Here is a 25,206-nt window from a genome sequence, read left to right on the forward strand (position 1 = left end):
CAGCACCTTAAATTGTCTCTGGAAACATACTGGAAAGCAATGCAGGCTTCCTCGCACTGGGGCCAAAACGATGACTGGGAACCCCTCTTGGCCTTGCTCCCTCGTATCTGTTTCTGCTCTGTGTCAGATGCAGATTTCTGCACCCCACACCTTATTGTGTGGTGCATTGAATGTGCCAGCTATTGATGCTATTGACTGGCGCTATGCAACCTGCCTTGAGTCCCAGTGAGAAAGGCGGGCTATATATAATGGTTTGGGCCATCTGCTCGACCTGCTTCCCTCTGTTCCTTGCCTCCTCCTCAGCTTGCATTTGTTTTGCTACAACCTGTTTTCTGTTCTGTTTACCTTGTTCAGGCGAGGTTTCCACTTTTTAAAAGGAAGCCCTTTCGCCTTTTGTGACTTGCTTAAATTGAGTCATTAACCACGCAGGCGTCCTTTTAGACCTGGTGGTTCCTTTCTTGATTTAAATTAGTCTTTCTCTTTGGACCTCAGTCAGCTGAGTTTTCAGTAGTTTCCGGTCATCTTGGAGTGGTTTGATTCTCTCAGTTCTCCCTTTGAACGTCCTTCTGCAGTCTGCTCGGTTTAGCAAAGCTCCGTCTTTGGAAATCAAGACAGCTGGTTTGGGACTGGGGCGTGGGGTGGGGGGTAATGCGGCAGGGGTCCCATCATAAAGTGCCACAGCCTGGATGGCAAAGGCAGAAAAGATAGTTGCTGTGGGTTTTCCGGGCTGTATTGCCGTGGTCTTGGCATTGTAGTTCCTGACGTTTCGCCAGCAGCTGTGGCTGGCATCTTCAGAGGTGTAGCACCAAAAGACAGAGATCTCTCAGTGTCTCCACACTGCCAAGACCACGGCAATACAGCCCGGAAAACCCACAGCAACCATCGTTCTCCGGCCGTGAAAGCCTTCGACAATACGCAGAAAAAGGCTTTCACGGCCGGAGAATGATGGTTGTTGTGGGTTTTCCGGGCTGTCTCCACACAATGCCACAAGTGGGCATTGTCTCCACACAATGCCACAGTGGGCAAGTGTCTCCACACAATGCCACAATGCCACAAGTGCCACAGCCTGGATGGCAAAGGCAGAAAAGATAGTTGTTGTGGGTTTTCTGGGCTGTATTGCCGTGGTCTTGGCATTGTAGTTCCTGACGTTTCGCCAGCAGCTGTGGCTGGCATCTTCAGAGGTGTAGCACCAAAAGACAGAGATCTCTCAGTGTCACAGTGTGGAAACGATGTTGGCAGGTCATTTGTATCTACTCAGGAGGGGTGGGGTTGAGCTGAGTCATCCTGTAAGAGTTTCCCAGAATTGATGGGGTTTTTGAATCATCTCAACAACATCCACCGGAACATACAATTCACAATGGAGAAAGAAATCAAGGGAAAACTCCCATTTCTGGATACCTTGGTCATCCGCAAAGCAAACTTTCAGTTAGGTCACAAGGTCTACAGGAAACCAACTCACACTGATCGGTACTTACACAAAAACTCCAATCACCACCCCCGACAGAAAAGAGGCATAATGAAAACATTAGTGGATCGTGCAAGACGGATATGTGAGCCGCACTTTCTCAATGAGGAAATTAATCATTTAAACCACGCACTTCAGGCAAATGGCTACTCCAGAAATGAAATCCGAAGAGCAATCAAACCCAGGATGAATCAAACAACCAAGGAAAAACAGTCTCCTACAGGAAAAGTGTTTTTGCCATATATCAAAGGAATTACTGATCAGATGGGAAAGCTTATGAAAAAGCATAACCTTCAAGCAGTATTCAGACCCACCCGAAAAATACAACAGATGCTACGATCAGCAAAAGACAGTAGAGACCCGCTCACCTCTGCAGGAGTATACCGTATACCCTGCAGCTGTGGACAAGTTTACATCGGGACCACAAAGCGTAGCATCCAGACAAGAATAAAAGAACATGAAAGACACTGCAGACTTGGACAACCTGAAAAATCAGCAGTGGCTGAACATAGCCTAATGCAAACAGGGCACAGTATCTTATTCCAGGACACCAAAATACTGGACAACACTTCCAACTACTTTGTCAGACTGCACAGGGAAGCCATTGAAATTCACAAGCATAAGCAAAACTTCAACAGGAAAGAAGAAACCTTAAGAATGAACAGAGCATGGTTTCCAGTTCTGAAAAACACCAGGCTAACAAAACATTCTATCCCCGACAATAGCCCTGCAGAGAAGATTAGCACATCAAGTACCAATCCATATGCAAAAGAACCTCCTCAGGATACAGTGAAGCCTCCCGCCATTAGCATTCCACACCCTGGGAAACTCTTACAGGATGACTCAGCTCAACCCCACCCCTCCTGAGTAGATACAAATGACCTGCCAACATCTTTTCCACACTGTGACACTGAGAGATCTCTGTCTTTTGGTGCTACACCTCTGAAGATGCCAGCCACAGCTGCTGGCGAAACGTCAGGAACTACAATGCCAAGACCACGGCAATACAGCCCGGAAAACCCACAACAACCATCAATACGCAGAAAAGATAATCCGTGTTCTGCTCACACTCAGGTTAGTTGATTTTAACGCATCTTACGTAGCACTGCCTTTGAAGACTCAAAAGTTTCAAAATGTCTTTGTTTTAAATATTTCATTTTTTTCTGAGTTTCTTCTATCTCTAATAAATCCAGTTGGTTCTTTAGCTTTCTTTCCGTATGTCTTTATCCCTTGTTATTTTGTGTTCTTCTTCCAGTTTCTTCCATTTTTGGGTTAAATGATCCATGGCTCCCAACTTTTTTTTCTTTTTGGATGCCGCTGTTAACAAGGCCCCTCTTACATGGGTTTTGCTGGCTTCCCAGATTGTTATTGGATTAGCATTCATTGTGTGATTTATTCTGAAATAGTCAATCAATTATTTTCTACATTTTTGTAATACATCTTCCTGTAGCAATAGAGCGTCATTTTATGCCCATCTTCTTATTTTCTTATCTCCACTTTGACAAATTACCTCTATCGGGTTATGGTCTGTTAGAGTCCTAGGGAGAATTTCTGCTTTGTCAAGAAGCTTTTGAATATCCAACACATATCTGTTGTGGAATACATTTGATGCTTGTCTGAGAAGAATGTTTAGTCTCTTTCCTTTGTGTGTAACCGTCTCCAAACATCTTCCAATGCCAAAGTAGACATATAATTAGGTACACACTTTGGGAGATTCCCTCCAACCTTGTAGATCTATCTATTTTTGGATTCTAGGACACCATTCATATCTCCAAAAATCAGAATCTCTCCTTCTTGAAAATCTAATAACGCCTGGAAATATCGCTCATAAAACTCCTTTGTGCTATTATTTGGTGCATATATTGACATTAATGTCCATAGTTGTCCATCAGAAAATCTTATTTTTAAAATCAGGTATCTTCCCTCCTCATCTTTTAATTCTAGGAGTATCTGCAGGCTCTGGTTATTGATGTTTTTCTTCGCTTGGGATAACGATGTATAACTGATTTTTTACAGTTTAGTAGATGTTCTTGATCTTTTTAAATATGGGTTTCCTGAATACATACAATGTCTGCTTTGAATTTACTCAGTTGATTGAAACTTCCTGATCTTTTAGAGGAAGACCATTCACATTTGCTGAGATTATCTTCATTTGTCTTCCTTTTTTTCCCTTTTTCTCTTTTCGCTCGCTAATTGTTCCTTCTTTCTCTCTAATTGAAGAATTGACATCTTCTGAGCTTGATGCTTGATCACTGCTGTCCGATTCTAAATCTTGTAGAAGTGCTTCCACTTCTGTAACTGATGTTTCTGTTTTCTTACCTTGACCCAAGAAATATTTCCAATCCACAAGGGATTTTCCAGTGATAACTTATTTCTTTCTGCTGCTGCACTCAGGCTCCCAAATTCTTTTTGTTTCTTTATTGTGTTTGGTTGTCGATTTTGGAATATTTGTATTTCTTTCCCTTCTACTTTCAGTGGTTCCTTCCTGTGTTGTAGAAGAATGGTGTCCTTTGTTTTCTTGTGTGAAAAGGTGACCAGTATAACTCTTGGCACCTTTTGCAGAATTGCGTATTTAGAATTAATCCTAAAGATTTGTTTGGTTTCTGGGAAGTCACCTCAAACTTTCAAATATTTCTGAGTTAACTTTCAGAATTCATTCTCTAAATCCTAGTCCCCAAACATTTCCGAAATTCTATGGAATCTTAAATTTTTGCTTCTGAATTTAATTTCTGAAGTCTCTATTCTTTGGTCTGTGTCTGTCAGGGAACTTGTCTGCTGTTGTTGTGAAGCTTCAACTTGCCTCTTTCAATTCTTTCCGTTAATATTAAATTTCTTGAATACTTTGCTAGTTTTCCTCCATTTTTGTTATTTCTTGCAGTCCAGTTGAAACTTCAGTCCTTAAATTTTGTATGTCCTTCCTGATTTCTGAGAATGTTTCTTCTGTCTTCTGCTCTGTTTTCTGTAACTGTGTTAAGATACTCCTGGTCTCATGTTGCACCTCTCTGACAGTGTCCTTGGACTTCTGTACTAGTTCTGTAGTTAGGGTCTGAAACAGCTGTGTGAGAGAAGACCTTTTCCGCTATTAGTTCTATTTCATCTTCAAAGTTTGAGTTTGCCTTTTCTTGTACTTTTTGCCATTCTCGTTAAGTTTTGCCAGCCTCCTTTGTCTTCTAATGGCTGCTAACAATCTTTCCATACAGCAATATACTCCAAACAATATGCCTCTGCAATCCCACCAACCACCAATCTGTTAATCAAATAGCAAAGCTGCTAGACATCCCACTCTTTAAATTATTAATTGAGTTCTTATACACTATGGGTACCAAATACATATAAAAGGCTTAGATAGATAATAATAACCAAAAAAAAACCCTGTATAAACAGACTAAGTATTGAATAAAACCAACAGAAAACAGGTGTTAGATGCCAGTTTTCTCTCTGGAAAGAACGATGTTAATTCAAGTCAACTTTAATAGTCAATTCTTCATATACACAGCAGATGGCCGGAGAGGGCTATTTATTAAATTGTTAAGTTAGTTAAATCAGTGGTTGGCCATTTTTGCTTTGCTTTGTCTTCAAATAAACATCAACCATTGGTATGCGGTGTCCCCCAGGGGGTGATTCTCTCCTCGTTGTTCAATCTGTATATGCACCCCCTCACCCAGCTGGCACCGAGTTTTGGACTGGGTGGCCACCAGTACGCTGATGACACTCAGTTGTATCTGTTGTTGGACGGCTGGCCTGGCTCAGCTCCAGAAGCCCTGATTAGAGCTTTGGATGCCGTGTCTGGTTGGGTAAAGCAGAGCAGACTGAAGTTAAATCCTACGAAGACAGAGGTCCTGTACTTAGGTCATGGGACGCTAGAGGTGGGGATTCAGCTTCCGGCCTTCGATGGTGCACCACTTGTGCCTGTTTCGCCAGTCAGAAGTCTTGGCGTGATGCTGGACTCCTCTTTATCAATGGAGGACCAGGTCGTGGCAGTTGCCAGGTCTACTTTTTCCCATCTTTAGCAGGCCAGGCAGCTTGCTCCCTGTCTCTCGACCCGTGACCTGAAAACAGTGATCCATGCAATGGTCATCTCCAGATTGGATTACTGTAACTCGCTCTACACAGGGCTTCCTTTGAGTCTGACCTGGAAATTACAGCAGGTCCAGAACGCTGCTGCCCATGTCCTGATGGGTGTGCCTTTCAGGACACATGTAACTCCAGTTCTGCAGCAGCTACACTGGCTTCCCATGGAGTTCTGGATCAGGTTCAGGGTTTTGGTATTAACCTGTAAAGCCCTAAACGGACTGGGACCAGCGTACCTGAGGGACTGTCTCTTCCCATATACTCCCCAGAGGGTGCTGAGATCAGCTGGTAAGCACCAACTGGTGGTCCATGGCCCCAGGGAGGCTCGATTGGCCTCAACCAGGGCCAGGGCTTTTTTGGTCCTGGCCCTGACTTGGTGGAAATTTCTGTCTGAGGACAACCGGGCCAGACAAGATCTTGTCTCCTTCAGGCAGGTCTGTAAGATGGAGGTGTTCTGCCAGGCATATGGTTGAGGCCATCAGGGTTTCCACCAAATGAGCCTCTCTCCCGGTCTCCTCTATGTCTGTAGGGGGTATTGACCATCTATCCCACATATATGAGTAGCCATGCATGGTTAAGCAGCACTTCCACCTCTGTCAGATGTTATATGGTTTTTATACAGTGAGCAGGTGTTTTATTAGAAAGCTGTGTTAATTTATTGTGATTTTATTTTGTATATTTTATCTTCAGTTGTAACCCGCCCTGCGCCTGCTTGCGGGGAGGGTGGGATATAAATATAATAAATAATAATAATAACAAGAATAGATATTTTTAATGTCTTGGCAAAAGCAATAGTGTATCTTCTAACAATGACTTTATAAGTAAAACTAGGCTGAAAGGGCAGCTTTTTACTTATAACAGGAGCATCTTAACACAGTTACAGGAGACAGAGCAGAAGACACAAGCCGATCTGTCTGATGGCGCCTGAATTTTAATGTGTTAATGTTAATAACTGTTTATTATATTTTAACAGTATATTTGTTGGAAGCTGCCCTGAGCCCGCTTGCGGGAAGGGAGGGGTGTAAATTGAATAAATAAATAAATCCATTCTTGATGTCAGTTTTTGTAATCCAAATAGTCAGTCGACTTTTGTAATCCCCATAATGTTTGTATTCCAAACAGGAGGTGAAATTTTTAAAAGTAATTTGTAATCCACAGATGGCAAAGAAAAGGAGATCAAGGGGTGGGGAACCTTCTTTTAGCAGAGAAAATAAGCCAGCAAAGATGCCACTTGTTGGCTAGGTTCCCAGACATTTTTAAAATAGTTCTTTAGGGGGTTGCCTACTCTCAATAAAAACTTCTTTCTATTAAGGCACTTGTATCTCCATTCAGAATTAAAACAAGATAATGTAAGAACTGTGAATCCAAACATGAGTGTTTCCATGGAGAGAACTTGATTTTTGCAAGTTCTGTCTCCCAAACAAGCAGGTAAACAGTGCTTATACCTTTCTGTTTGTTCCTTATATAAATTTCTTATATGAAGTGAAGAATTACAAGAAAGAAAGGATCTTAGCACAGTCTAAAAAGTATCTATTAGAAAAGTGTAGAAATGATCCAGGCGGACTTACCTGGCTTTCTCCACCAATTCGCTCTGCTCCTGCTGGTTGTTTTTGTGTCTTCGGAGTTCCGGGGATTCTTCAGCCCTCTCATTAGAAAGAGCTAAATAATTCCCCAGATGGAACTGGAACACACAGCTTGCTGTGTCCCTTATCAGTAAGGGGCAGGTTTCAGGTTGTTTTTTTCGCAATCCTACCTGGCTATACAGTCCAGGACATGAGCTCCTTATCAGTCACCATATTGGAACGAAGCTCTAAACAAACCTGGAAGATATTTAGCATACTGTTTGAGAAAAGAGAGAGAGAAAAGAACGATACTGGGAATTCGGAATGGCAATCAAGACATCTATAAAGAGCAAGAAATGAAAGACCAAATTGGAACTTTCTTTTCCAACCTCTACAAAGAAGGAGCCATAAAAGAATTCATGCATCTGATGAAGAGAACTGTGGTTCTCAAAAGCTTATGCTACAGTAAAGTTGGTTAGTCTTAAAGGTGCTACTGGTCTCCTTTCTATTTTGCTACTACAGACTAACACAGCTAACTCCTCTGGATAAAAGAATTTGAGATGGAGAAATATCTGCTAGAGACACCAATCAAAGAGTTTATGACCGAGCATAGGAATATTCTAAATCAAGCAATAACAATACAAGAGATTAACTTTGCCATAAAAAACCTAAAGGCAGCAAAGGCTCCCGGTCCAGAAGGATTGATGGCTGGCAATTATAAATGCTTTGAGGATATATTAGCCATACCTCTGCAAAAAGTGATGAAGGAGATACAAGACAGGAAGATCCTACCACAGACATGGCAAGAGGCAAATACACTTTAATACATAAAGAGGGGAGCGATCCATTAATTCTACAATCATACAGACCCATCTCTTTACTGAATGTGGATTATAAGATATTTACAACCGTAATGGCAGAAAGATTAAGATGTATCTCAGAAGTAATTCATGAAGATCAAACAGGCTTTGTCCCAAAGAGATACATGAAAGATAACATCAGATATCTTCTCAATGCAATTTAATATTCAAGAAGGAAGGGTGAAAAACTGGCATTCATGTTTCTAGATGCTGAAAAAGCGTTCGGTAATGTGTCTTGGAAATTTCTTATGAAAGTACTGCTAAGAATGAATTGTGGAACTGAGTTCTTGAATTGGATGCAAAGTATCTACACCAACCAGCAAGCCACAATCCTGGTTAATGTTTTGTTTACAGAGAAAATTGAAATAACAAAAGGAACATGACAGGGATGCCCAATATCACCATTACTGTTCATTGTTGCCTTGGAAATTCTTGTGGTGAGAATAAGGCAAGACAGTCGAATTGATGGAACGAAGGAGGGGAAAGAGATATATAAACTGAAAAACTATGCTGATGATATGGTTATATCAGTGAAAATCTAAACAACTCTCTGACTTATGTAATGGAACAAATATTAAAATTTGGACAGTACTCTGGATATAAGTTGAACAAAAAGAAAACAAAGATAATGTTACAACGACAGAGGAACGAGAAGAGATTGAAAAAATAATGGACTGTGCTATCACTACAAAGCCTGTGAAATACCTAGGAATTAATGTATCAGCACAAAATGAGAACCTATATAAGAATAATTATCAAAAAGTGCAGACAAGCATTACTGAAGACTTGCAAAGATGGGAAAAATTTAATATTTCATGGCTAGGAAGAATTTCTGCTGTTAAAATGAATATACTACCAAAATTGAATTTCCTGTTTCAGAAGGTCCCAATTCATATAGATCAAAAGATTTTAAACAAGTGGCAGAAAGTAATAAATGACTTCATATGGAAAGGGAAGAAACCAAGAATAAAACTTAAAGTATTACAGGATGACAAAAAACGAGGAGGATTGGCAGTACCGAATATTAAACTGCACTACCAGGCAGCTTTGGTTTGGATAACCGATTAGATTATGAATCTGAGAAGAAGACACATCAAATTGGAGACAACTGATGCTAAAGAAGGCATTCATAATTATTTATGGCTTAAGAAATCACTAAAATCCATTCAAAAGCAGCATGGGGTCCATATACTAAGAGATGGACTATTTAAAATATGATGGTTGTTGTGGACTTTCCAGGTTGTATAGCCGTGGTCTTGGCATTGTAGTTCCTGATGTTTCGCCAGCAGCTGTGACTGGCATCTTCAGAGGTGTAGCACCAAAAGACATTTAAAATATGGTTTCAATATAGAAATAGATTGAGCCCACCAATTTTGCCACTGATGTCACCAATAAACATTCACTGTGATGCCACCACCAGAAATAGAATTATCAGTTCAGCTATGAATCTATGATAGACAAGCAAGGAAATGTGAAAACTTGGCAAGAAATTCAAGCACAAGGGAAAAATATTCCATGCTTGATGTATCACCAAACAGTATCTAGGCTTAAAGAACAAACTCTTAAAGAAGGTGGCAGTTTAAGAGAAAAAACAGAATTCGAATTATTAATAAGCGGTGACCTGAAGTATTTATTAAGGAAAAATGCATAAAATTTTACTGCGATACCACATAGAAATGGAGCAAGTTAAAAATTGTATGTTAAAATGGATGAAAAACTTCAGAGAAACCATCCCTATGAATCAGTGGGAAGATATATGGACTAAAGATATTAAATTTACAGATTGTCAGTTGTTAAGTAAGAACTGGTATAAAATTGCTCTTTAGATGTTATGCTACCCCCAAAGACATTGCGAGAATTAGTAAGGACTATAGTGGACTGTGTTGGAAATGTCAATGCATGGATGCAACATTTTATCGTATGTGGTGGACATGTAAGGAAGCATGAAGGTACTGGATAAAGATACATGAAAAGAGTCAGAAGATTCTCAAGCTCAGGTTTGAGCTAAACCCAAAAAACACGCTACTAAACATTTAACTGAAAAATGTTACAAAAGAATAGGGAGATCTTTTCCGGTATGTGGTGACAGCTGCAAGAGCGCTGTATGCAGCGAAGTGGAAAACAGATTCATGCCCTGACGTGCCAGAGTGGATAGACAAGATGGACGAGTATGCATCAATGGCCAAATTAACTTCCTTTGTGCACAGTAGACCAATAGTGGAATTCTGGAAAAAATGGAAAGATTTCTTTGATTACTTAGGTTAAAACTAAGATAAATTAAGATAATTATGTTACAAAGATAAAATACAGGAGAAGTGACTGATTAAAAATTGACATTAAAGTTTGGGTATAAGCAACTAAGGGAGAGGGAATGAGAGCTGTTATACAATTTAGTTGTTTTGTTATATATTCTGAATATAGCTTTCTATTAGCTTAAATTAAATTCAAATGTAGTGCTTGTATAAGTTTATGCACTTTCTATTGTTATATCTTTTCTTTTTAAATAAAATCTTTACTTTAAAAAACCCCTCAAAAGTTCATTTAGTACAAAAAGCTGGCAGCTGCCTCACCATCAATATGGAGAATGTTTGGCTTCATTGGGCTTTGTGCTGCTGAGTGACGACTTTACCTGGCCTGTCTTTTTTGAACTATCAGGGAGGTTCGTTACTTTTCCCTTGGCTATTTCAGTTGTTGATCACCTTGACAATTGTATGTGGCTTGCTCTTGTGTGAGCTGCCTGAAGCAGTCTTGCCCTGGAGAGGTGGCAGAGGAATAAACGTATGGGGAAGAGCTGAGCCAGGCTGTTGTCGTCTTTGCCACGGGACCTGAAAGAAGCAGCACCATGGAAAAGAACAAGAAGAAGCCCCCCAAAGTGCGTGTTGCGCATCTCTTCCCGGGCAGGGGCCGGGGCAGGAGGACTGGGAGCTGAGAAGTGCCGCGTTGTTATTCAGTAGAAACGTCTTCCGTGTTCCCCAGGAGCCCTTTTCCAGGGGAGGCATAATAAGCTTAAACAAGGCTGAGTGAGTTGGTCAATCAGCCCCCAAGGACTGCAGCTGAAGCTTTGGAACGCCACGGTCAGACCGTTGCCTCTCAGACCCGGCCGCCTCTCAGACCCGGCCGCTGAACACGCCTCCCTGTTTATAGAAGTGCGCTTGGAGTGGGGAAAGCGGGCAGAAGAAGGAGCCTTTCCTCCCTGTCCCATGAGACCGGCTCTCAAGGGCAACCAGTGAAATTGCTAGGAAGTAGGTTCAGGCGAGACAAGATTACTGAATGGATAATTAAACTGTGGGATTCCCTCCCTGTGGAGGTAGGGATGGTGGCGAGCAGAGACAGCTTCCAAAGGGTGCCCACCAGTGGCTGCTAGCAAGCCTCGCAGTGCCAGGAGGCAGCTGGATGGGGAGGCCTTGGCCTGAATATTGTTTGTTGGCTGCTGTGTGAGATGGGAAGGTGGGCTGGATGGACCAGTGGTCTGATCCTGGAAGAGCCTTCTTATGTCCTTGTTGTCTAAGCAAAACAGGGATAGTTTAAACACTGCCTGTAGGGCCAGGCACTGCAGAAAGCTCCTCCACAGTCTCCTTTGGGCTGCGTCCTGCTGCCCTGTGGACCCCTCCCTTGCCTTCCTGGCATGGGTCTGGGGCCTAATTCTGGCCTTCTGATGGGCAGTTTCTATTCCATTCCATCCCTGGCAAGCTCAGACTGCAGGGCAGCTAGTGGCTGCCGTGAGCGGGTGGGAAGGGGAGAACCTCGCTGAAGCAGGCTGGTGGTGCAGATTAAAGTGAGCCGCAGGCTGGCCTTGTTCTAATGCAAGCAGGAATAAACTGAGCAGGATTGCCATATCAGCGAGGAGCGAGCCACCTTTTACCACTGAAGAGCCAAACTAAATCAACATTCAGAGCAGGAGAGCAACTGAGTGCCAGAGGAAGAGCCCCTTTGCAGAACTGAAAATGCACAGCTCAGCGTTACTGATCATTGGCGGATTGATAAATAACTCACCAAGTTTCCACCGCCCAGCACTGATTGTTGCCAGTCTTTTTTTAGGAAGTGGCACACGTGAGGCTGCATAATAAGTAATAAACATGAACAGGGGCGCCCTGTGCAGTTGTTTTGGCGCCCCGGCATAAACCTGTGCACGGCTCCTACTTGGATTAGTGGCACCTGTTCACCTCTGTGATCCCTTTCTGTAAAGCCTCTGCAAGAAACCCTTCTGTGCCCTGGAAACCTCTGCCTGCCATTCTTGTCACATACGGGTTATTCTAGCATCTCGCCGACTCTTCCAGTCTCCTTTAACTTAGCGTTTCATCTTCTTTTTTAAAGAGCCAAATTTGGTTCTGTATGGAGCTGCAAGTTGCAGACCCCTGGTGTAGGTTATTGGAAGGGGTCTGACAACGTAAAGCACAGTCTTCAATTGCCTATGCCCTCGCAAGACTGTCTGTATCCAGAACAGGAACGCTGTGTGCCGGCCGTGGCACTTGAAGGCGATGAAGCCCAGCCCCGGAGCCGGATGGATCCAAAGTGCTTTCTGACGGCTCCAGGGGATGTTTCCATTACAGCTGGCCTTTTCTGTCGAAGCCTTGATCAACCTCTGGAACGAGGAAAAAAATGGGTGGTTGAAAGATTGCTCCCAGGTCTCGAAGCCCAAGTAGCCCTCAGTATACGAAGGAGCTGCAGGCTTTGAAAGCCCAAGGGAGATGGCTGGAGCAGCAGCAGAGAGAGGCTCGTGGCGAATCGATGGCGTTCCAACAATCCAGATGGGTGACAAATGCAGGCTAGAGGTCTGTTTATATTTATTCACGTTATTTCCAGTTGCCTACTCTGTGCGGCTGGTGAAGAAATGCTCCTTCTGTAATGATCCTTTGCTTATGTTCAAAGTAAGAAAAAGAGCAAGACATGGTAGGCCCATTGCAGGGACAGGAAAGTGAAATTGTAAAAGGCGATGAAGAGAGGGAAGAACTGCTCGACTCCGACTTTTCCTGTCTTCTCCTGCGAGGGAAATGGTGCTCAGCGTGGCAATGAACAGTGCATGTTGTGTAAGGATACCAGGCAACTCTCAAAAGGCTTCACTTCTGGAGTTAAGCTTCTTTATTGATAAGATGCCAGTTTCATGCTCTTACGCCATCCATGCTAGGACTGGCGGCGACAGACAAGCCTAAAGCAGAGAAAGGTTCCCCACGATTCCTCCTGCTCCCTCCCCCTCCTTCTAACAGTTTTCTGCATGCAGGAAAACAGGCTGTGGGACTCACAGACTTCTCAAGGCCAGGCAGGCTCCCCGGCTAGGGAGGGAGATCAGAGCAGGAATCAACCACCACTTCCCGTTCTCAGTTTCCCACCCCGGTGACAGAACCACAGGCAGAATCACCACAACGACTTCAGCTGCCAGGGGTATGACGGGGGATCCTGAGCACCTGACATGTTGAGGGGAAGGAGATTTCAGCCTGGGATCGGCATAGGGGTGGTACGTAAACACTTAGTTTCGAAGTCCTCAGGACCAGACGAATTGCACCCAAGGGTACTAAAAGAACTTGCGGGTGCAATTTCTGAGCCTCTGTCCATCATTTTTGAGAACTCTTGCAGAACAGGCGAGGTGCCAGAAGATTGGAGGCGGGCAAATGTTGTCTCCATCTTCAAGAAGGGGAAAAAGGAGGTTCCAGGTAACTACTGACCCGTCAGCTTGACGTCTATACCTGGAAAAGAACAAATCATCAGTCAGTCAGTCCTTGAGCATTTAGAAAGGATGGCTGTGATTACTAAGAGCCAGCATGGGTTTCTCAAGAACACGTCACGTCAGACTAACTATCTCTTTCTTTGAGAAAGTTACTACCTTGCTGGATCAGGGGAATGCTGTAGACGCAGTTCATCTTGATTTCAGTAAGGCTTTTGATGCGGTTCCACATAATATCCTTGTTGACAAGCTTGTAAAATGTGGTTTGGATCTTGTTACTGTTAGGTTCATCTGTAATTGGTTGACAGATCACACCCAAAGAATGCTAGTTAATGGTTCCTCATTCTCTTGGAGAAGAGTGACAAGTGGAGGGCCTCTGGGATTGATCCTGGGACCTCTTCTGTTCAACATTTTTATAAATGATTTGGACGAAGGAATAGGGATTATGGAGGAATTTTGCCATCTTCTGGGCATGGAGCAGGGGTCACTGGGTGTGTGTGATGGGGGGGAGGTAGTTGTGAATTTCCTGCATTGTGCAGGAGGTTGGACTAGATGACCTTGGAGGTCCCTTCCAATTCTATGATTCTCTGCTATCATTGTGTCTGCATAGTGTAGGCCTGGGGAACTCTTCTGGGTGGGTAGGGGACTAATGGGATCTGGCCTTTGAGAGGAGATCGACTTCTTGGGGGATCAGCTGTGACCAGTTGGCTCAGCACGTTGCAGGTAAACTCTCTCACTTCCGTACAGATTTGGACTCTACTTCAGCAGTGACAGAGTCAGGCGGTGCCAGGGTGCTGATCTGTTGAATTGTAAGTGACACCTTTCAGTTCATTCAGTCTGAGGATGTGGACAGATTCTTGGAAGTCCCGTCAGCTGCGTGTATGACCCTTGCCCCTTCTGGTTGCTTAAACCTGCTGGGCAGATTGGTTGACTGTGTTCGGAGGCAGTAAACGCGGTCACTGCAGCCTTGCAACAGACTGTGACATGTCCGCTCCTGGACCTGTGCTTTTGGGGGATAGGAAACAGAAGCGTTGGGGGAAATTGAAATATATGGAATACTAGGCTGTCCCGTTAAACCTGAACTAATTTTACTGCTTTAACAACATAACATGAATCATGGAGTTGGAAGGGGTCTTACAGACCATCTAGTCCAACCCCCTGCCCAAAATGCATCATTTATAACTTAGCATATAAAACTGCATTATTTGACACATTTATAGAATTTAAAAGTTACAAATGCCTTTGTTTTCTATGAGTAAAATTGCAAATATACTCAATACTTGAGAGAAAACTGCAAGCTAACGCAACCTTAAAAAAGGTAAAGGTAGTCCCCTGTGCAAGCACCAAGTCGTTACTGACCGGGGGGGGGGGGGGGATGTCGCATCACGACCTTTTCTTGGCAGGCTTTTTGTTACGGGGTGGTTTGCCATTGCCTTCCCTGGTCATCTACACTTTACCCCCAGGAAACTGGGCACTCATTTTACCGGCCTCGGAAGGATGGAAGGCTGAGTCAACCTTGAGCTGGCTACTTGAACCCGGCTTCCGCCAGGATCGAACTCAGGTTGTGAGCAGAGCTTGGGCTGCAGTACTGCCGCTTGCAACTCTGCGCCACGGGGCTCCTTCAACCAGTGCAACCTATGCAACAACCTGATGCAACCTATGTTACTGATTTTTGCTATCTGAAAACAGAAAAAATAGGAATGAAAGAGAAAAGCTTTTGTGATAAATAAAATATATTATTTGGTCAGAAAAAGTGTCACACAAAGGGGCAGTAATGATACCTGCACAGCTGTGTGCCGTTCCAGCCAGACGCCGCCTTCTTCCTTCTGCGACTGCTGGCGAGAGAGAGAGAGCTTGGGACGAAAAGCCGTGTGTGTCTACGGCACGTCCGTTTTGTCTTTAAAAGCATTTCACTCATTCCGAAAGAGAAAATACTTCATAGGAGTTTATTATTATTTTCACTCGCACTATGTAATCTGTCTCGGGTAGAAAGGCAGACTATTAACAGCAACTACTACTACTACTACTACTATTATTCCAGGACTCCCCCAAATTTCTACTTTTTCCATTGGAAAAATTGAAAAAAGCCCCCAGGGCAAAAAGCCACGGTCCCCACACCACCGTTTGGAAAATGTATTGTTTTTTCCCCAGGCCTTCCCATCTCTACCCTGGATGTCCTGGAGCATATTCAGGGAACTCTTTGCAACTGAAGATGAACTACAGCAGCATCCCCCCGCCCCCCCGCCAGGCCTGTCTAGCCCCCTCGCTCTTCTTTGGACCGGCAGCCCCTGCCCAGGGTCTCTGGCGGAGGCTTTCCATGGCTGCCATCTCTCCCCCCCCCCCCCCCGCTGGCAATGCCGAGGATCTTCCGCTTCCCATTAAATTGTGGCCCAGCCAAAGGGATGGCTGAGCAGATGGGGGCCGGGTAGAGAGGGCAGCTGGGCATTGCTGTGGGGCTGCCCCACGCCAGCCTTCCTAATGGCGGTGGTGCCTGCTGTTCAGGTGCTGTGTCGAGCAAGAGCCACTGGCGTGCAAGGATGGCAAGAACTGGCAACGAGGAGGAGGAGGTTTGTGGGTCTGGATTGCCAAGAGACTTTGATGGTGCCGGCAATGATGCTGAGCAGAGCTGGGAGTCTGGGAGGAAAGCTTGAATGCGAGAGTCTGGGGTGGGAGGGGAAGCTTGGAGGAGGAGGAAGAGGAAGAAGCTGTCAAGCATCCCTCACCCTTGGGAATGCTCTGAGGAGACCAGCTGCCGAGAGAAATCAGACATGCGCTGCAGATGTGGCAAGTTTGGATTTGCAAGGGAACATTTGACGAAGTTACCCATTAGTGGCTAATGGCTGAAGCAGCAGAGCTGAGGTCTGGGGTGTGAAATGTGCTAGAGGGAAAATGGATCTAAACAGATGGCACCACCAGCAACCGGGGAAAAGCTGGTGGGGAAATGGGATGAGTCCCTGGGGGGCGGAGGTGCCAACAGCCAGCAGAGAGCTGCAGCAGTAGAGAGTGAACGGGGGCAGGGAGGGTGGCACTGATGCCCGCCAGTCTGGGGGCTTCTATACAAACCCCCACCCTCTGTGGTGCCTAGGGTTCACCGATTTGGAGTGAGTGACATGGTCTGTTTACCCGGCTGCCTGGGTTTGCTTTCCTCCGCCTCCGTGGTTTCAGATTGGAAAACTCCTTTTTCGTGTCCCCTGTAAATCCCCTCGGAAGGATCTGCCGCCGCAGCGTGTCCCTGTGCCAGTAATCTGTGGCCAGGCAGTACCTGGGCAAGGAAGCTGTGAGCCTAGGGCGTGTGCCTTCTGCCCCTTCTCACTCCACCAGCAGCTGGCTGTGCCTCTACCTGTGAGATTTTCTGCTGCCAAAGGAAGTGACAACAGTATCTCCTCCCCCCGCCCCCCATCTTGCATCGCTTGGCCTCCTGTGCCACTTCGACTTGTTCAATTCTGCTAATTATTTAAGAAAATATGAGCGTCTTAATTAGCTCATGTGGCAAATGGAGAGTTGTCCACCCACCTGCCAGGTGGCCCACAAAGCTGCCTCTGAACAGCCTCCCTGTTCTTATCGAGGGGGGGGGGCTGCCAGCTGGACCGCCGATGTCCCACTTGAGCCTGTTGTTCCTCAAGCCCTTTCTCCGCAGCTCCGTGCGCCGGGAAGGGGGCCCCATTTCACAGAAGGAGAATGAAGCCTGGTTCTTCTAGCTTGCCTGCCTGCCGCTTCCTTTTGGCTTTGCACTGGGAGCAAGGAGTTGCTGCGCTTGCCGTGGTGCAAGTGGGGTGGAGACCCTCTCTGTCAGGGGAAGGGGGTGGTCCCTCATGGGTGCTTCCTCTAACATTTTTTGTCTTGTGGTAATCCTGGCGCCTTCCAGTCCTGCCCCTTCCCGAAGAGGGTGAGGGAGAGGAGAAATTGTGACCCCCCCCCAAGGGTGGGCTCTAGCCAGAGCGGATGAAGTTGTGTTGGCCTTGCGCTACCGAGGCCAGGCGCTGGGGCAGGCTTTAGAGCCCCAGAATGAGGCGTGGCGTCCAAGCATGGCTTGCCCTACGTGCCAGCGAGCAAGGGCTGCCCGTCTCCAGAGGGGCTCAAAGGAGGCCCGGCTGCTGAGGCTGCCCAGGAGACGACAGCTGAAGAGCGTCACTGGTGTGAATCTTAATTGTGCTTCTGGCCTCTGCTGCCTTTTAATAAGTTAGCTCTACTTGTTGTTTGTTCAGGAGGGGAGGGGGGGGGGGTCTGCTAGGCCTTTTTGACCTGCCCCAGGGAGTTCACAGAGACGTCCTGTAGTGCTAGCCAGCTTTGGGGCCATTACTGGCAGTTGCCCCGCTCGGAGCCCCCTCTGTGAGAGACAATGTGGTTGCCAGGCCTGGGGCCTCTGCAGGTCAAGGTGTGAGGTGGCGTCGTAAGGGAAGGGAAGCGGGCAACCAGATGGGTTTCAGCCACCGGTCATGGGTGTTGGATGCTGCGGGAAGGGACTGCTGCGCTCGGGTCTCCTGAACGGAGAGGCACGGGCATCGGGTGTGGGAGCCCCCCGGCACTGGCGCTTCTTGACTCTCAGAGCCACGTTCTGCTTAGCGGTGCCTCCGGTGCTCTGGCCCTGGCATGGAGCATGTGCCCATGGATTGGACTGAAGCCCCCCGAGTGTAGAGCAGGAGATCTGTGGAGGCACTGTGGCTGGCTGTGTGGCTGGCTGGCTCTTCCTTCCTTCAGAGGAGAGAGTGAGTGGGGGGGGCCCTTCAGCCTTGGCCCCTCCACCCACCCACCCACTCCCTTTAGTCTTCACTGATCAGCAGCAGGAAGAGCGTCAGTGTGTCAGTGTCGAGGCAAGTTGTGCGGTCCCCTCCTGCTCTGGTTTCTCCAAGTCCGTTTCAGATCAGCAAGAAGTTGGGACAGGCCTGAGCGCGTGCGATGCTGTGGCATTATTAAAGGTAAGCTGAGTCAGTGTGTGGATGGGACAACACGCCGAGCCCCACGGAAACTACTCTGACCTCGCTAAACGAATTGCAGCATTTTCTAACCTTCCAGTGGCTCCACAGGGGGCGACGGGGGGGACTAGAAAGCCCCTCGTGGCTCCTCCCGGCTTTCTCTGCGAGGGCGGAGGGCCCTTTCTTTTGCTGCATGATTGTGTTTGAGAAGGAGGACTGAAGGGAGAGCTTTGCCTGGACGTGGCTGCCGTCTGCTAGGGCAGCTCAGCCTGAAGTAGGAGGTGCAGCACCGGGGTGGAGTGGACGAAGGGGTCTCTTCCAGAAGCCTTTATCATGTAATGTGGGTGGGTGGGTGGGTGGCCCTTTCTTCCTGCCTGGGCACAGCCGCAAAGCGCCCCATGCATGTAGGTCGAGGTCCAGGCCCAGGACTTCCGGGCGGCTGGCTGGGAAATAAGACATTCCTAATGCTCGCTTGGATTGTCCCACAGCATTGCTATCCATCCCTCTCAGTCCGATCTTGGGGCGCTCCAGGCATCTTGGTCTCTCCCCCGCCCTTGCTCTTAAATGATGTTCATTTGAATTGATTGGGTGGTTTTCTGCTGTGGGTAACAACGTGCTGTGGGGGGGGGGGGGCGGGGGAGCTGGCTGCACCCCTCTTGCCTGCACGCCTCCCCTTCCTCCTCCAACTTTTCAGAGCATTGAGGCCTTATTAGGGTCTAATGGGTTCTACCCTGAGAGGGCTGGACAGTTTTGTGACTGACAGGTCCCTGACAGGTTCCTGGTGCTGCGCAGCATTTGGGCAGGTATGATTGGCATTCTTCCTCCAGCCAGCCTGCTTCTGGAGAGGCGTGTGCTGCTGTGCCCACTTGCCTCATGCCATTAGGGTGGGGCTTTTTCCTTCTCAAGCAGATCAAATCAGTCCATCAGATCTCAGGCCACTAATCAGCTAAGATGGCTTTCATTTGACCCCATCCAGGCAGCTTTTTCTGCTGGCAGTTTTTCCAGAGGAGGCTGCCTCTTGCTCCCAGGGAGCAGCGCCCGCCTCCATCTCTGAATGTTCGCCACGCCTTCCGCTAGCGATGCGCAGGATGTGCTGGGCTGCCTCTGCCCAGTGGAGGCTTTGGTCCAGGGCTTGTCAGAGCTCCACCCAGCCTCAGCGGCGAGGCGAGGCTCTGGCTCCCCAAAGGAGGAAACTGGGTTGTGTCTGCCGGGGCTTTTCCTTTCCATTGAGGTGTTCCATACCTCTACCCCTACCCCACGGGCCAAGATTACTTTCTTCTCAAAAGGAGTGACGGAAGCCTTCTGGGAAAAGGGGGAAATGCCCCCCCTCCCCCCTCGATTTCCTCCTGTCTGTTCTGTCTGTTGGTGTTTGAGAGCCGTGCAATAGCTCCCTATTTGACAGTGGCAGAATTTAGCAAGCCTCCTTGCTGTTAGATTGATAGTTAATGTTTATTTGCCAAACCTCAAACCGTGCCTCCAGATTCTTCAGTGGCTTCCCAGATCACTGCCTTGCGTGTTGCCCCCTGATATGAAACATCATTTTTGCTGGCTGGCAAAACGGTATTTAATGGCGGCTGGCGGGAAAGTGTTTAAGGGCAATATGTATTGGACACTTAAGTGTTTCTATTATCTGTCTCCTGGCACAGACCATTGAGTTTTGCCTTGTTCTGGGGACAACAAAAGCCTCGCTTTCTATCAGCATCCGGGAAGACGGTTGCTTTTCCACCTCGTGACCCTCCTCTTTGCTGTGCTCTGCCCGCCTTTCAGGCATGCAAACATTCATCTCGCCTTGGGAGCTCTTTGGAGACAGCTACTGATGCTGAAGCTGCGGCGGGGGGCAGCGGCCCCCAAGGGATGTGTGGACTAAACCAGGAGTTTAATTCTGTGGAGTGCCTGGCTCCACGGTGTGCTGCTAGCTGCGTTCTGCTGGATCCGTGCCATTCCGGGAGTTGCATAAGATGCCGCTGGGCTTCATTCAGAGTTAGCTTTATATAGCTGCTGAAGGTTGGCTTGAGGAGATGCTGCGGGTGGGACGAGGCTGGTTTGCAAGGCAGATTCAAAGAAGCTAATGGAATTTTTGAAGCATGGGAGAAATTATTGCTCTTTCCAGTCCAGGGAATAGGAAGAAGGAGCGGGGCGGGGGGGGGGGGGGGACTGTGAAAGGGACCTCCTCTGATGGTGCCTGCCTTGACTCATGAAACATCTGGGTAATGCCATCTCCCCCCAAATCTGCAAGCCAGGTTTGGTGTATCTGCTCCCTGGAAGTCTCTAATTTGGCTAAAAGATGGGAGGGGCTAATGCCAGGGGAGTCAAGGATCTTGGAAGGTTTTGTGTTGGTTGGTTTGTTGGTTGCTTGGCGTGCGCCAAGTAGGGACTGCTGGGGTTGAGCCTTTTAACTGGGGAACTCATCAGGGGTTTGGTGTGGCTACCCATAATACTCACATTTGCAGTGGATGTGGGAAGGCTGGTTTGTCCGTGTGGAAGGAGATTCCTCAGGTGAGCCAGGGGGATGGAAGGGGGGCTGCCAGGCAGAGCCCTTCTTCTGCGAGTGCTACAGCCAGGCTGAGCAGAGAATGGGGGCGGGGGGGGGGAGAAGAACTCCTCTCCAGAGAGCCCCGTGCTGTGATCAGCCAGCCAGAGGTTCCGAGAATAGCCCTGAACAGGAGCCTGTATGCCACCCCCCCCCCCCCGGCCTCATGGTGCCCTTATCACTTAAGCACGGTGGAGATGTGGAGGTTGCTGGGCCTGTTGCCTCCCCCCCCTGGGCAAAAGAGGAGGCCCCCCCCCCCGCTCAGTACAGGGGATCCATCCCTAACAAATGGCGGTTGGGCCTCTGCTTTGAAGAGCAGGAATTGGGCTGTCAGCCAGAATATTTTGGAACTGATTCAGTGCATCTGATTTTTAAAATTTATGTATGTTATTTATAGTCCGTCTTTCTCACTGAGACTCAAATTTCGATGTGATCACCGTGGCCAGAGCACACTTCGTGGTGGAGGGGTGTGGCTGGCGTGTCGGCTGGAGCTCAGCCCAGGCACTGGACGCACCCCTAACTGGAGGTCCGGAACCAGCAGCACCCCAGGCTATGAACCTGCTTGGTGCGTGCGCGTGCGCGTGCACCACCCTTCCAAGATAAGGAGTTTCCTCTGTCCTCGAGTATCTTCTCAGTTGGCCTCAGTCGTGTCTGGACTGAACTTCAGCTTTCGGCCCTCAGTCACTCCGTTGCCTTCTCCACACACCTGTTCAGGACTTCCACAGACCCGGCTGCTAAGGAGAAATGGAGCTGGGTGTCGTCTGCATGTTGGTGGCTCCGTACTTGGAAGCCCCAGGCAACCTTTCCCTGGGCTTTCAGGTAGATGTTAAAATAGTATGGATGCGTTGGGGGGAGGGCATAGATCCCTTTGGGACTGTGTAGCGTAAATGCCAAAGGCCAAGCAGCCGTGCCCTGGCACCGCCTTCTGGAATTGGCCAGCCAATGAAGAACAGAACTGCTGAGGCAGGGTGCCCCCCACTCCCAGCCCATCCAGCCTCGCCAGACAGATACCATCGGGCATGGGACCAAAACTTGCCAAGAGGTCTAGGAGGATCAGTGGGCGTGCACTCCCCCACCACTCTTCTGGCGAAGAGCTTCAGTCAGGGCCATCAAGACTGTTTTGTCCCCAAAGCCAGGCCTGGATCCAGATCAGAACGGGTCTAGAACATCTGTGGTTCCCTGCACTGCCGAGAGCTGTGAAGCCACCATTTGATGGCGTATCTCGCCCCCAAAAGAAATGTCAGCCACTGGGCAGTAGTTACTTAGGCTGTTCAGGGCCCAGGATGCTTTCTTTTGGGGGGGGGGGTGTCATGGCCACTTTCAGAGCGGTCAGAACGACCCCTCCTGTGGAGAGGTGTTTATTATCTCTGCCCTCTGGACAACCCAGCCCAGCTTGAAACCAGCGGCCTCGAAGGGCACAGGTTGGGCGTCCAGGGGGCGGGTTGCACACTGCGGAGCAGCTTGGCCACATCTTCAAGCCTCGCCAAGAGACCCCCATCCACAGAACTAGGACTGTGCTGCAGTGGCGTCCCGGGACTGAACGAGGTCAGGCACGGCATAAGATTAACCCCAGCAAATGCCCTCAGAGGCAGCAATCGGAGCTGCCAGAGCCAAGTGGATCTCACCAGCTGGGCTTCTGACCCAGGCCTGACTATCAGGGGCACGTAGGGGCACGGGGGTCAGGGCAGGTTCTTCAGCCCGGGGGCAGTCGCGTCCGGCTGGGCTGGGCTGGGCTGGGCTGGGCTGGAGCTCCAGTGCCTTTGTGGGACTCGGCCCAGCCTCCTGGCTCTGGCTCAGGAGAGGAGAAGACAGCTGTCTCTGCCCCACAGGGTTAAAGCGCCCCGTGATCTGCCACCTCCAGGGAAGAGGGAACTGAGCTGGCTTTTATGTTCAGGCAGCAGCGTTCGGGGGATTTGTGGGGAAATACACACGTGTGTGATTTAAGCCACGGGGGCTGTTAAGCCAAAGAAATGTGCGCTGAGGGGAAGCCTGCCCAGTGCCTTGCAACCGCATAACTCAGGTTGGTTTGGGAGCGCTGCATATTTACGTCTCTGTTTGACAAGGGACGTGCCATCCGGCTATAAATTCTTCTGGCACCATTTAAATCACGCCACTGCTTGCCCCGTCCCGTTCTCCTTCCACTGCCAAATTGCGTAAGGCAGGGGGGGGGAGGTCTCGCATGAGGCCTGGGGGTTGCGAGGGGAACTTGCTCGGGGGCCTGGTGGAGTGGGAAGCTTCTCCTGCCCTCCTGGCTTGCCCAGGTCGGGAGCCTTTGCGCCGACTCAGGCTGGAGCTGACTGAGCAGGGGTTGTTCTCGCTGGGAAAAGCGAAGAGCAGGAAGGCGGATGGTTCCCCTAGTGCCTTTCTGGCTGCTCTCGTCACCCCTTTGGGGCAGACCCCTCAGCCAGCCTTTCAGTGCAGCAGCCATATTATCTCTTCAGCCCTGGCCAGAAGGGAGAAAAGGAGCCCCCTCTGCCCGGAGGCCCCCCATCCTCAGCTTCGCTGCCTTCTCTGAACCATGAGAGGAGGGCTGGTCCCCGAGTCTCCGCTTCAGGTGGGTGCTGATGAACTCTGCAGCCCGCCTGTGGTTTGCCCTGAGAGCTTCTGCCCACCCCACCCCATGCCACCCCCCCCCCCCGCCCAGCCCTCCTGTGGAAACCACTTCAAGCAGAAGCCTTGCTCGAGGCCCCCTGGGCCAGCCTGCCCTTCCTCTTCTTGCGTCTCCCCCCTGCCCTCTTTCTTAGGCAAGGGCTGTCCCTTCAGTTGCCTCTTCGGCCTCTGGGGGAACGCTTGAACAGCCGCTGCAGTGCTTGCTGGGGCATCTCTCGATCCGACTGGGGAGGAACACATTGGCCCGGCAGAGGCAGAGTTGTCTTGGCTCTCGCTCCAATTCCTTGGAACTGGCTTCCTGGGGAGGGGCGTCAGCCTTTAAGGAAGGGAGGGTTGGCCTCTGCCGGGGTCCGACTGCAGTCTGCTCAAGGCGAGGGGGCCCGCCGCTCCCAGTGCCGCCTGTGAGGGCTGCGGCTGCTGTTTGCTCCGGGCAGGCAGGGCAGGTCTTCCATAATCAACGCAGGCAGAATGCTGAAGGGTAACGTTGGCGCCTGGTCTGTCTTGGGGTATTGCCAGTCCAAATCCTTTTCTTAAAGGCTGGCAGTTAACCGTTATAGTTCCAGAGAGACCAAAATATTTGCATAGTTAATGAATGTGGTAAACTGGGATTTGTTGGTTTAATTCACAGTACCTTCAGCTCTTTGTTCCTGCTTCCCTGTGAGTCCAGAGAGCTGTTTTGTCTACAGAAGGGAATTCTGTGTTCCTGCGTGCTTTCAGCAGTTTCTCTAGGGAAGAATGCAGGCAGAGAGGTGGCCACATTGTCTGGCAGGGCTTGGGGGCTGGCGCGCAGCTCCTTAGTTGGCAGAACCAGAGGCAATTTGGGGGTGGGAGAGAGATTTACAAATGCACTCAGTTTCTCTCTTTCTCTCTCCCCCCCACACACACTAAAGCAGTGCCCAGAGATCTACTTTGAAAGGTGGGTTCTGTCACTACAAGAAACTATTTCACGCCAGATAGGCTTTAGGTTCGTTTCTTGCCTATAATGTTAGTCTGTAACGAGAGTGCGGTCCCTCCCTCCACTGCCAAGCATACGGAGGCCTTCCACTGGTCTTGTGCAGGGCCTGACCTTTGATCCTGGCGGTGTCTGGAGGGCTGCCCCTGCGACTGCCACTGGCGCTGGGCTGCTCGGATACGCTGGGTGGCAGAGGGGTGCCCACATGCTGCCCCTCGGTCAGTTCAGCCCGTCTCTCTCAGGCATTCTCTGTGGGGGCCAAGCAGCTCTGCTTATGGCTGGGACAGGGGAGGCAGGGGGCATAGGCGATGGGTGTGGGGTCCCTGCACCGGAGGGTTTGGGGGTTTGGGGGTGGGGCGGCATTTGAAAGAACCCCAGCGAAGTCCTGAGCAGTTTCAGGGTGCTTGGTGCCGGTCTCTGAAACGGGTGGCCTGGACAGCTGCTTTGCTCTCCTGAGAGGGGAGGAGCAAGGATGGTCAGGGCAGCCATCGAGGCCGGTGGGGCCCCAGAACCTTCCCCAGCGAGGGTGGCAGCAGGGGCAGGGAAGGAGGAGCTGCGGGGGCTGACCGGTCCGTCTGTGGTCG

The 25,206-nt window shown here is 48.8% G+C and overlaps 1 protein-coding gene across 1 annotated transcript in view; it reads left to right on the plus strand.

The window, feature by feature from the left end:
• The window catches only part of SND1 (staphylococcal nuclease and tudor domain containing 1), a 254,036-nt gene that overhangs the window by 61,494 nt on the left and 167,336 nt on the right, over positions 1–25,206 (plus strand). The gene's annotated exons all lie outside the window — the stretch shown is intronic.

This window comes from Eublepharis macularius, chromosome 9 (genome assembly GCF_028583425.1).
Source record: "Eublepharis macularius isolate TG4126 chromosome 9, MPM_Emac_v1.0, whole genome shotgun sequence".
Lineage (NCBI taxonomy): Eukaryota > Metazoa > Chordata > Lepidosauria > Squamata > Eublepharidae > Eublepharis > Eublepharis macularius.